Below are 12665 nucleotides of genomic sequence, written 5' to 3' on the forward strand. Positions count from 1 at the left end.
TTGGGTGTTATTTTGTTTCTGTGCAGGGTAAAAACACACCCCACCCAAATCTAACTCTCTGCACATGTTACATCTGCCCCACCTGCAGTGCAGCATGGTTTTGCCCATTAGAGGGATATTGCTTTTGCAAGCCAACCTGAATTAGGCCCATGATTATCCTGTTCCCTTGCAATGCTGCGCACCCAACGCTGTGAATGGAACGTACAGAGCACTGGGGTCATTGCCCATAGCAACCAATCAGCTTCTACCTATCATTCTATAGAATTCTATTTAATAAATGCTCAGTCAAAGTTGATTGTTACTATTGGCAACGACTCGATTGGCCTCCTTTTCCACCGCTTCATACATCAGCACAACACCTCAGTCTAGTGCAGAATGGGACTATGAGAAGGTGACACAAGCCCCAGACATGCAGGACATCTGGACGTAGGGGCCCATTTACTACTGGACGCAGGGACAGGGGCTCCGCACTCTGCATCGCCGGGGTTCTGCGCATGGGATATCTGTGTAATACACGGGACAGGCCATACACGTAATACACGGGACAGGCCATACAGGAATGCTGTTATATAACAGTCTGTGATCATTACAGAACCACAGGACATAGGCAGTTCAGAGGAAAATTGTCTCTCAGTCGGATGCTGGAGCCTGAACCTTCCTCTCAGTGTGAATCTTCTCTGCTGGTGCCAGTCAGCAAGGGACTGTGTGATATAGGCCTATATTACATTGCCTGGCATCATGAGGGGCTGGGTGCATTACCGGAATCATTAATGGTTGGATTGTATGAGATCATAAACCACAGGACTGAACTGGGTGATGTAAGAAAGCTCGGGGGAGAACCAGTTCCCGAGAAAGCTTCTGCAGACCATCGCTCTAATGCGATCCGGTGGGGTGGGATGGACAGGTGGTCGCTGCTGTCTTTGTGATGTCATCTATCACCTCTTATCTCCCTGCAGCAGGTTTGCAGTCATACCCATTGTATGCAGACTTATTACACAGGCCCAGGGGACGTGTCAGGGAAACGGTGGCACGTGACAGCAGAGAAACATTTCAGGGCTGTACACAAATAACAACAAAAGGAGATTTTAGGCACATTCACTGGAAATGAGTACAGGTCTTCTGTGCATGTAAGGAAGGTCCTGGCACAGAGACATGGCCTCAGTGCATGGCAGTCACGCCCCGTACTTGCAGCCCCCAGTTCCCACATGTCACTAGACCCTGTGCCACGGTGTTAGCCCTGCCCTGGCATTCCAGGCCTACGGTGCCACGGTCTCATTAATATCAATGCCCCTTTTCTTCCAGCTGTTGCTGCTCCTGTCCCCCTGCCCGTGGGACACTGTGACCTGTGGGAGGGACAGCGGGGCAGTCTCCAAATAGCAGGACTGTCCCGCTGTAATTGGGACAGTTGGGAGGTATGTGATCAATCTGAAGAACTGAGTTTTGCTACTGGATGTTTGATGTTCCATTTTAAGCTAAGTTATGAGGGCTGTATAACATGGGCTGTACCTCCGTCAGTATGGTAATGGGAGAGTATGTCGTATGGTAATGGGAGGGTCTGTCGGTACGGTAATGGGAGGGTCCGTCGGTACGGTAATGGGAGGGTCTGTCGGTACGGTAATGGGAGGGTATGTCGTACGTTAATGGGAGGGTCCGTCGGTACGGTAATGGGAGGGTCCGTCGGTACGGTAATGGGAAGGTCCGTCAGTATGGTAATGGGAGGGTCAGTCAGTACGGTAATGGGAGGGTCTGTTGGTACAGCAATGGTAGGGTCCTTCAGTACGGCAATGGGAGGGTCCATCGGTTTGGTAAGGGGAGGGTCCGTCGGTACAGTAATGGGAGGGTCTGTCGGTTTGGTAATGGGAGGGTCTGTTAGTACAGCAATGGTAGGGTCCGTCAGTACGGTAAAGGGAGGGTCCGTCGGTACGGTAATGGGAGGGTCTGTTGGTACAGCAATGGTAGGGTCCGTCAGTACGGTAAAGGGAGGGTCCGTCGGTATGGTAATGGGAGGGTCTGTTGGTACAGCAATGGTAGGGTCCATCAGTACGGTAATGGGAGGGTCCGTCAGTACGGTAATGGGAGGGTCTGTCGGTACAGCAATGGGAGGGTCTGTCGGTACGGTAATGGGAGGGTCCGTCGGTACGGTAATGGTAGGGTCCGTCAGTACGGTAAAGGGAGGGTCCGTCGGTATGGTAATGGGAGGGTCTGTTGGTACAGCAATGGTAGGGTCCATCAGTACGGTAATGGGAGGGTCCGTCAGTACGGTAATGGGAGGGTCTGTTGGTACAGCAATGGGAGGGTCTGTCGGTACGGTAATGGGAGGGTCCGTCGGTACGGTAATGGGAGGGTCTGTCAGTACGGTAATGGGAGGATCCGTCGGTACGGTAATGGGAGGGTCTGTTGGTACAGCAATGGTAGGGTCCTTCAGTACGGTAAAGGGAGGGTCCGTCGGTATGGTAATGGGAGGGTCTGTCAGTACAGTAATGGGAGGGTCTGTCAGTACGGTAATGGGAGGGTCCGTCAGTACGGTAATGGGAGGGTCTGTTGGTACAGCAACGGGAGGGTCTGTCCGTACGGTAATGGGAGGGTCTGTTGGTACAGCAACGGGAGGGTCTGTCCGTACGGTAATGGGAGGGTCCGTCGGTACGGTAATGGTAGGGTCCGTCAGTACGGTAAAGGGAGGGTCCGTCAGTATGGTAATGGGAGGGTCTGTTGGTACAGCAATGGTAGGGTCCATCAGTACGGTAATGGGAGGGTCCGTCAGTACGGTAATGGGAGGGTCTGTTGGTACAGCAATGGGAGGGTCTGTCGGTACGGTAATGGGAGGGTCTGTCGGTACGGTAATGGGAGGGTCCGTCGGTACGGTAATGGGAGGGTCTGTTGGTACGGTAATGGGAGGGTCCGTCGGTACGGTAATGGGAGGGTCCGTCGGTACGGTAATGGGAGGGTCTGTCAGTACGGTAATGGGAGGGTCTGTCAGTACGGTAATGGGAGGGTCCGTCAGTACGGTAATGGGAGGGTCCGTCGGTACGGTAATGGGAGGGTCTGTTGGTACAGCAATGGTAGGGTCCTTCAGTACGGTAATGGGAGGGTCCGTCGGTACAGTAATGGGAGGGTCTGTCGGTATGGTAATGGGAGGGTCTGTTGGTACAGCAATGGTAGGGTCCGTCAGTACGGTAATGGGAGGGTCCGTCGGTACAGTACTGAGATGGTGACAGACATGTACTGTATAAGCCTCCCTACAAGAAAATCTCACCCTACGCAGTGTAAATTCTGATTCTGTTAAGATTTGCTGTTTCTATAGTCAGACAGAACTTTTTACTCTATGAAATGATTTAATAAGACATTTGCGATTTCCCCGGAATCCGCCGCCGTAGGATATAATTACTAAATATACAGATTAGTCGCCTGTTGTAATTGCAGACTGCAGTAGATCGCACCTTGAGGCCTGCAGCCTGGCCGAGCCATTCAGCCAGTCATTTCAATGTCACTATTTTCCCATTATTTGCAGTAACAATGAGACGGCGCTCGGCTGATTTCTCTACCAGTCTGTGGCGTCTATGTTTCCGTATTCTGCCTGGTTTACATGGATCTGTCTGTTCCTGTTTCCCAAACACAGTGCTATACATTTATACTTATATGCACACACATACAGTGTTTATACATAAACACCAACTCCCACACAGGAGAACTGCGGCATCTATCCTGATGTGCTTTCATTAGCATGGACTGATGCGTACAGAGCTATATATCTCTGGCATATGTGCGGAATTCATTACAGGGAAAATCTCAACATTCAATACAAGCGTAATGCAATTTGTTGCAGCGCAGGCTGGTGCGATCTGCCTGCAAGCAGTGATCGCAGCATCAGTAGCGCAGAGCATGTGACCCCCCAGACCTGAGAACCATAGGCGTTACTATAGGGGTGCATGGGGTGGGATTGCTCTGGGGCTCAGAAGCTTAGGGGATACCAGGTTATAAAGTTGCATATCAATTTCCCAGACTCGGCCAAGGGGGAGCCGGCTTTGTGGGAAAGCAGCTATAGTGAGCCACGCTTCCTGCTTGCCGACACTGCAGGGACATGCTGACAGTGAGCTGCTGACATGTCCCCAGTCCCTCTCTCCTGTGAATAGACGCTGTGCATATGTGGTGACAGGGGGTCTCCCAACTCCCCCACCACCACCGCGGGACACTGCTGGCATATGTGGTAAGGTGGTGCTGTAATGTGGCGTAATTTGAACTGAAGGGCACTGTAATGTGTCATCATCTGATCTACTCAATGTAATGTGGAGGGCACTAGAATGTTACATAATAAGTGTGGTGACTGTAATGTGGCACAATATGAAATGGAGGCACTATAGTGTGGCGTAATATGCACAGGTGGTATTGTAATGTGGCGTAAATTGAACAGTGGGCACTGTAATGTGGTGTAATATGAAGTGAGGACACTGTCATAATGGTATGCGGTCATTTGGTCTACTGCATTATGGTCGACAGTCATTAGGTCGAATCCATTAGGTCGACATGCTAAAAGGTCGACATGACTCTAGGTCGACATGGGAAAAGGTCGACATGATTCTAGTTCGAATGGTCATTAGTTCGACAGGTCATTAGTTCGACATTGTCTATGTCGACATTCACAAGGTCGACATGGAGTTTTTCACTGTTTTTTGAGCCAACATGTGCCGACAGGCGGTATTTCATGCCCTACCATCCACTAGGGCGTGGTGGGAGAATAAAATAGTGTGCCGAGCGTAGCGAGGCACCGTGCCCGACGCATAGCGAGCGATGCGAGGGGATGCAGTGCACTTTAAACTGTGTCCATGTCGACTGTGTTGACATTCAGGTAAAAAAACAGTGAAAAACCCCATGTCGACCTTGTGAATGTCGACATAGACAATGTCGAACTAATGACCTTGTCGAACTAATGACCTGTCGAACTAATGACCTTTCGACCTAGAATCATGTCGACCTTTTCCCATGTCGACCTAGAATCATGTCGACCTTTTAGCATGTTGACCTAATGGATTCGACCTAATGACTTTCTACCATAATGCAATAGACCAAATGATCCCAACCCGTCATAATGTGAATAGGGGGTACTGTAATGTGGCATAATTCACTCTGGGGATACTGTCATAATGTGAATCGGGGCACTATGCAGCATTTTGTAGCACTTTTATAAATATGTTATTACAAAGAGGTATACCTATTCCTTAGATGGCTGCGCATTAGTTGGACGCGCATTGCGCCTCCAGGTTGCAGATTCCTTTTCTAGCTTGCAGCAGGTAGAAGCGAATTGCAAGTTGGCTGCTGCAGATATTGCAGCTACAGTGCAATCCTTAGTCTGTACATTCCACTGGAGAAGGTACTAAAGGGTTACACTGTACAGCGCTGCTTAATAATATGGATCACTATAAATAAAAGACAATGACATATTGTAGGACCTTATATGACACACAGGCTTAATGTCCACACCGTGTGTGTGCCCAGTCACACACACACACACAATCTGCAGACACAAATATATTATCAGAGGGTAAATCAGAGAACCTGTCCTGACTGTTATGTGCGAGAAACCAATGAAATAACTGCTTCTATTAAATGTTCTCTTCACAGCCGCCCTTTACCATCAATTCTGTTCTGAGTGGGATGGAAGCTGTGCTCACAGGCGCAAACAGCTCCGCGCGCTGCGAATATACACGTTGCGCTCTGGGAACACGCACGCGGGATTTCCGCGCATCTCTTCTTTATCCCTGTGCGTTTATTCATGGACGGGACAAATGCTCAGTCATTTAGATACAGGCAATTAACACCACATTGAGGAGGATCTAGCGGATGCCTAAAATGTATAACGTTCCGAAACGGCGGAATATGTAAATAAACACAGCTGTCCTGGTCCATGACGGGCGGCAGAACACACTCAGCATTCATGTCATAAGCTCCAAATTCTTATTGTGGGACAGGATTATAGGATAGCCTGGAAGTGGATGCAGAGCATCGCGCCAGTCAGAACATCTATTAACCCTTTAGGGTTTTGGACACATAAGTTTCTTTCAGTGTTATTAGTTTATGTGTTTAACGTGTTACGAGAAGAAACCCATTGTTCTCTGGCACAAATGGGCATTCTGCTCTATGAAAGGGTTACTATAGGCGATAGGGTGTGGTATAGGGGTCCGACAGTCGGGATCCCGACAGTCATTAGCCCAATGTCAGGATCCCGACTGCCCGGACTCAGACAGCATGGTGAGCGCAACAAAGCCCCTTGCTGACTCGCTACACTCACCACCTATTCTATTCTCCCTCTATGGGGGTCATGGACCACCACGAGGGAAAATAGCAGGTGGCCCCCGTCTGTCGGAGTTTTGACAGTCGGGATTGCGACGTCGGGTAAATGACTGTCTGGACCGCGTCCGGCACCCAGGCGATAAACCCCCCCAGGAGAAAAGCATCTCCAAGTTTCTTATTTACCATATACCATTGGCAGCAGCCTAGGGGCTCTAGAACTTTGGGGAACCCCTAAGTCTATTGTATCACAAGATTAAGGATGGTTCTGAGAGAGGCGTCCCTTGCACACCTTATGCAGACAGCAGGTGTTGAACCTCTCAGATGCCTCCTCCACACGTTCCTGGGCGGAGGGTCTGTATAGTGGGTACTGGTGGGGAGGAGGCCTGGGCATCCTGCTTCCTCTCTGTGCCGCTTTGCATTCTGTCCTACCAGGCGTCTCCTCCCCCACTTCATCTTTGCAGAGCTGGCACACTATTAACCACCGCTGTTTTCCAAATGATATTATACAAGGTACAGTCTGTATTAGCCACAACAACGGCATTAGGACTGCGGTAATTAATGGCAGGCATTATGCAAATGACAATGTTCCGCCCTGTAAAATAATGACATTTTCTTCATGTTCAGTGTAGTTATGCAAAGCAATGAATATAGGGAGATAAATCACTCCATAGATTCACAGAAATCGTAATACATAAACCCAGACGGGCTCGGGGAGACGCAGCGCAGCAACGGCGGGCGCCTCTCCTCAAATATCACACTCATTCCTTTCATATACGCTTCATTATATTACTGTAAGCATGCCAGGAATGTGCCATGTGTGATAAGCAGGTAAGTACCTACCCACCGCCAGGAATGTGCCATGTGTGATAAGCAGGTAAGAACCCACCCAGCCCCCCGCCAGGAATGTGCCATGTGTGATAAGCAGGTAAGTACCCACCCAGCCCCCCCGCCAGGAATGTGCCATGTGTGATAATCAGGTAAGTACCCACCCAGCCCCTGCCAGGAATGTGCCATGTGTGATAAGCAGGTAAGTACCCACCCAGCCCCCGCCAGGAATGTGCCATGTGTGATAAGCAGGTAAGTACCCACCCAGCCCCCCGCCAGGAATGTGCTATGCTGCGTGATACGCAGGTAAGTACCCACCCAGCCCCGCCAGGAATGTGTCATGCTGCGTGATAAGCAGGTAAGTACCCACCCAGCCCCTGCCAGGAATGTGCTATGCTGCGTGATAAGCAGGTAAGTACCCACCCAGCCCCGCCAGGAATGTGCTATGCTGCGTGATAAGCAGGTAAATACTCGCCCAGCCCCCGCCAGGAATGTGCCATGCTGTGTGATAAGCAGGTAAGTACCCACCCAGCCCCTGCCAGGAATGTGCCATGCTGTGTGATAAGCAGGTAAGTACCCACCCAGCCCCTGCCAGGAATGTGCCATGCTGTGTGATAAGCAGGTAAGTACCCACCCAGCCCCTGCCAGGAATGTGCCATGCTGTGTGATAAGCAGGTAAGTACCCACCCAGCCCCTGCCAGGAATGTGCCATGCGGTGTGATAAGCAGGTAAGTACCCACCCAGCCCCTGCCAGGAATGTGCCATGCTGTGTGATAAGCAGGTAAGTACCCACCCAGCCCCTGCCAGGAATGTGCCATGCTGTGTGATAAGCAGGTAAGTACCCACACAGCCCCTGCCAGGAATGTGCCATGCTGTGTGATAAGCAGGTAAGTACCCACCCAGCCCCCCGCCAGGAATGTGCCATGCTGTGTGATAAGCAGGTAAGTACCCACCCAGTCCCTGCCAGGAATGTGCCATGCTGTGTGATAAGCAGGTAAGTACCCACCCAGCCCCCGCCAGGAATGTGCCATGCTGTGTGATAAGCAGGTAAGTACCCACCCAGCCCCTGCCAGGAATGTGCCATGCTGTGTGATAAGCAGGTAAGTACCCACCCAGCCCCCGCCAGGAATGTGCCATGCTGTGTGATAAGCAGGTAAGTACCCACCCAGCCCATGCCAGGAATGTGCCATGCTGTGTGATAACTAAGGGTGAAATTTAATAGGATGAGACATTCAGAAAGTGAAAGATTCTGTAAAAAATCTCCAGTTTCTTTTAAAGCAGGAATCAGTTATACTTCAGGTATTTGATGCCCTACCATCCACTGGCGTGGTAGAAGAATAAAACAGTGTGCCGAGCGTATCAAGGCACCGTGCCCGAAGCATCGCCACATTCGGGTCAAAAAACAGTGAAAAAACCTGATGTCGACCTTTTGACTGTCGACCGAGACAATGCTTGTGCCAAACTTTTTGAAATGTCAACCTTCTTGTTTGTCGACCTAATGGTGTCGACCTTTTTGCTGTAGACCCGTTGTCCGGATCCCATACTGTATACTGGAGACACTGACAGTCGCTCCCAGACACTGGAACACAGACACTGGCCGTGCAGACAAACTGGTTACATCCATTTGATCTATAACAGGTTTGTCCAAATAACCGTTTGTGTTCACCAGGATATTGCGTCATGGATTGTTTATGTGACCCTTGGCGAAGCCGGCCCGAGGTCACAGATGTGACCCCAATGTAAGTTTTCGATGTTGTCATATTGAAGCATCGCTGTTCCAGGTGTCAGACAGTGACTCCTGTAGCTAAGGGAGGATCCCGAACACATTCCCCTGGGAGATGTCAGCGTGCACAATACATAGATGAATGGTAACACGTACTGTATATAGGGATATTAGGCATGGCCGGGGGGGATTCTGTACTACACCTGGGCAGGGAGTGCTGAGCGCGGCACAGCCGGAGGATGTATCACGGGAGCCCTGATCAGCACACTGGAAGGCCGTGCCCTCTAATAGGATGAATAATAGATGATCAATATAATGAAGACTGCAGCTTGTCTGCGGCCTGTAATCTCTCCCAGCGGGAGCAGCAGGTGAGACCAGCGCACGCGCCCTCTGACCAATGTGTCCCCGCTGGGGGCTGGGCACAGTCCTGGTTTGCAAGGGAGATCATTTGTATTTAAAATAGGTAAACTACTTTTAATAACATGGTCTGTCTGGGAGAAGACTGTTCCCTTGTCACATCGGCCGCTGTCCCCCTGCTCATCGGAGCAGGAACATGACCAATAACTGCTGCCCTCAATACAGCTAAAGGGTGGCAGGGACCCTGCTGCCACCAGAAGTACCTGCCAGGCCTGGTGCCATCTTACTAGGAACCCTGCTGCCAGCTGATGTACATGCCAGGCCTGGTGCCGTCTTACTAGGGACCCTGCTGCCACCTGATGTACCTGCCAGGCCTGGTGCCGTCTTACTAGGAACTGTGATGCCACCTGATGTACCTGCCAGGCCTAGTGCCATCTTACTAGGAACCCTGCTGCCACCTGATGTACCTGCCAGGCCTGGTGCAATCTTACTAGGAACCCTGCTGCCAGCTGATGTACATGCCAGGCCTGGTGCCGTCTTACTAGGAACTGTGATGCCACCTGATGTACCTGCTAGGCCTAGTGCCATCTTACTAGGAACCCTGCTGCCACCTGATGTTCCTGCCAGGCCTGGTGCAATCTTACTAGGAACCCTGCTGCCACCTGATGTACCTGCCAGGCCTGGTGCCATCTTACTAGGAACCCTGCTGCCACCAGATGTACCTGCCAGGCCTGGTGCCATCTTACAAGGAACCGTGCTACCACCAGATGTACCTGCCAGGCCTGGTGCCATCTTACTAGGAACTGTGCTGCCACCTGATGTACCTGCCAAGCCTAGTGCCATCTTACTAGGAACTGTGCTACCACCAGATGTACCTGCCAGGCCTGGTGCCGTCTTACTAGGAACCCTGCTGCCACCTGATGCACCTGCCAGGCCTGGTGCCGTCTTACTAGGAACTGTGCTGCCACCTGATGTACCTGCCAGGTCTGGTGCCAACTTACTAGGAACTGTGATGCCGGCTGATGTGCCTACCAGGCCTGGTGCCATCTTACTAGGGACCCTGCTGCCACCTGATGTACCTGCCAGGCCTGGTGCCATCTTACTAGGGAGCATGCAGCCACCTGATGTACAAGCCTTGCCTGGTGCCATCTTACTAGGAACCCTGCTGCCACCTGATGCACCTGCCAGGCCTGGTGCCGTCTTACTAGGAACTGTGCTGCCACCTGATGTACCTGCCAGGTCTGGTGCCAACTTACTAGGAATTGTGATGCCGGCTGATGTGCCTGCCAGGCCTGGTGCCGTCTTACTAGGGAACCTGCTGCCACCTGATGTACCTGCCAGGCCTGGTGCTATCTTACTAGGAACTGTGATGCCGGCTGATGTGCCTGCCAGGCCTGTTGCCATCTTACTAGGAGGACAAAGAGGTGTATCTTGTTAGACAGAAGGAGGCTAAGAAGGTAATCAGATGTGCAAAAGCACAGGCTGAAGAGAAAATGGCCCAGTCAGTGGGTAAAGGGGGGGGGGGGGGGAACTATTTTTAGGTATATAAGTGAAAGGAGAAAAACAAAAAGTGGAATAATTAGACTGAAGACAGAGAGTGGAAGTTTTCTTGAGGGGGACAATGTAATAGCAGATAATATTAATAATTATTTCTTCTCAGTATTCACTGCTGAAAGAGAGGGGAAGGGGCCACAGTTAAGTTGCAAGTATAGTCAGAAAACTGAGGGAGAGACAAGTACATTTACAGAGGAGAAAGTCCTCACAGAACTCTCAAAACTGAAAGTGGATAAATCAATGGGGCCAGATGGGATACATCCAAGGATACTAAAAGAGCTTAAAGGGGAGCTGGTAAAACCAATAACATAATTATTCAACCAGTCACTAGCTACTGGAGTAATCCCAGAGGAATGGAAACCAGCAAATGTAGTCCCACTGCACAAAAGTGGAAGCAAGGAAGAGGTAAGCAACTATCGACCAGTGAGCCTTACATCAGTAGTAGGGAAATTGATGGAAACACTCTTAAAACAAAGAGTTGTAGAATATCTCAAAACCAGCAATTTACAGGATCCAAAACAGCATGGGTTTACTGGGGGAAGATCATGTCAAACAAATCTTATTTACTTTTTTGACTGGGTGACTAAAGTAATAGATCAAGGTGGGGCTGTAGATGTAGCTTATCTAGACTTTAGTAAAGCTTTTGACACTGTCCCACATCGCAGACTGTTAAATAAACTTGAAAGCTTGGGATTGGGTTCTAAGATAGTTGAATGGATAAGAGCGTGGTTGCAGGACAGAAAACAGAGAGTCGTAGTAAACGGAGTACAGTCAAAGGAGGGAAAGGTTACAAGTGGAGTACGCCAGGGATTTGTACTTGGATCGGTGCTTTGTAATATCTTTATTGGTGATATTGCAAATGGACTTGAGGGTAAAATGTGCCTTTTTGCAGATGACACAAAGGTATGCAACAGGGTAGACACACCAGGAGGGGTAAAACAAATGATTGAGGATCTAGGTAGATTAGAGAAATGGTCAAGAGAATGGCAACTACAGTTTAATGCCAAAAAATGCAAAATCATGCACTTGGGTCTCAGAAATCCAAAGACTCAATATAGTATAAATGGCACTATAATGGAAACTACTGAGGAAGAGAGGGATCTAGGTGTCACTATTTCAGGGGACTTAAAAGCAGGTAGGCAATGTAACAAAGCAATGAAGAAGGCAAGTCAGATGCTTGGTTGCATAGGGAGAGGTATCAGCAGTAGAAAGAAAGAAGTAATAATGCCACTGTATAGGTCATTGGTACGACCTCACCTAGAGTATTGTGTTCAGTTCTGGAGGCCATATCTCCAGAAGGATATAAATACATTAGAGACTGTACAAAGAAGAGCAACTAAAATGGTGCATGGCCTACATCACAAAACGTACCAGGAAAGACTGAAAGATCTTAATATGTATACTTTAGAGCAGAGAAGGGAAAGGGGGGACATGATAGAAACTTTCAAATATATCAAGGGTTTTAACAAGGTACAGGTGGGAGACATTCTTCACAGGAAGAGGAGCAACAGAACACGAGGACATGCACTGACACTAGGGGGAGGAAGGTACAGGTGGGAGACATTCTTCACAGGAAGAGGAGCAACAGAACACGAGGACATGCACTGACACTAGAGGGAGGAAGGTACAGGTGGGAGACATTCTTCGGTACTTGTGTATTTTGGCGGCGCCCCCGATGTCCGTCGTACGACGAACAGATCGCATCGCATCGTATGCCATGCACCCGATGGCATGCGATGCGATGCGACGCGATTTTGACCCCCTATACGACCAAAAATCCAAATGGGTGCTAACAATGTTAAATGCACCCCCACGCCACCCCCCACTATAAACGTGAACCCGAAGCGTGGCGAGCGCAGCGAGCCCGCGAGGGGCGGCGGTACGCGTCCTACGACCTTTTCATACCCCCACTATCCACGTC

General features: G+C 50.0%; 1 protein-coding gene and 1 long non-coding RNA gene across 7 annotated transcripts in view; one reads left to right on the forward strand and one right to left on the reverse strand.

Annotated features, from left to right (window-relative positions):
• ZBTB20 (zinc finger and BTB domain containing 20) overlaps positions 1 to 12665 on the reverse strand; it is a 759091-nt gene that overhangs the window by 315347 nt on the left and 431079 nt on the right. The window lies entirely within an intron of this gene.
• LOC146058658 (uncharacterized) overlaps positions 1 to 12665 on the forward strand; it is a 41511-nt gene that overhangs the window by 303 nt on the left and 28543 nt on the right. The gene's annotated exons all lie outside the window — the stretch shown is intronic.

This window comes from Crinia signifera, chromosome 2 (assembly GCF_055691185.1).
Source record: "Crinia signifera chromosome 2, ASM5569118v1, whole genome shotgun sequence".
NCBI lineage: Eukaryota > Metazoa > Chordata > Amphibia > Anura > Myobatrachidae > Crinia > Crinia signifera.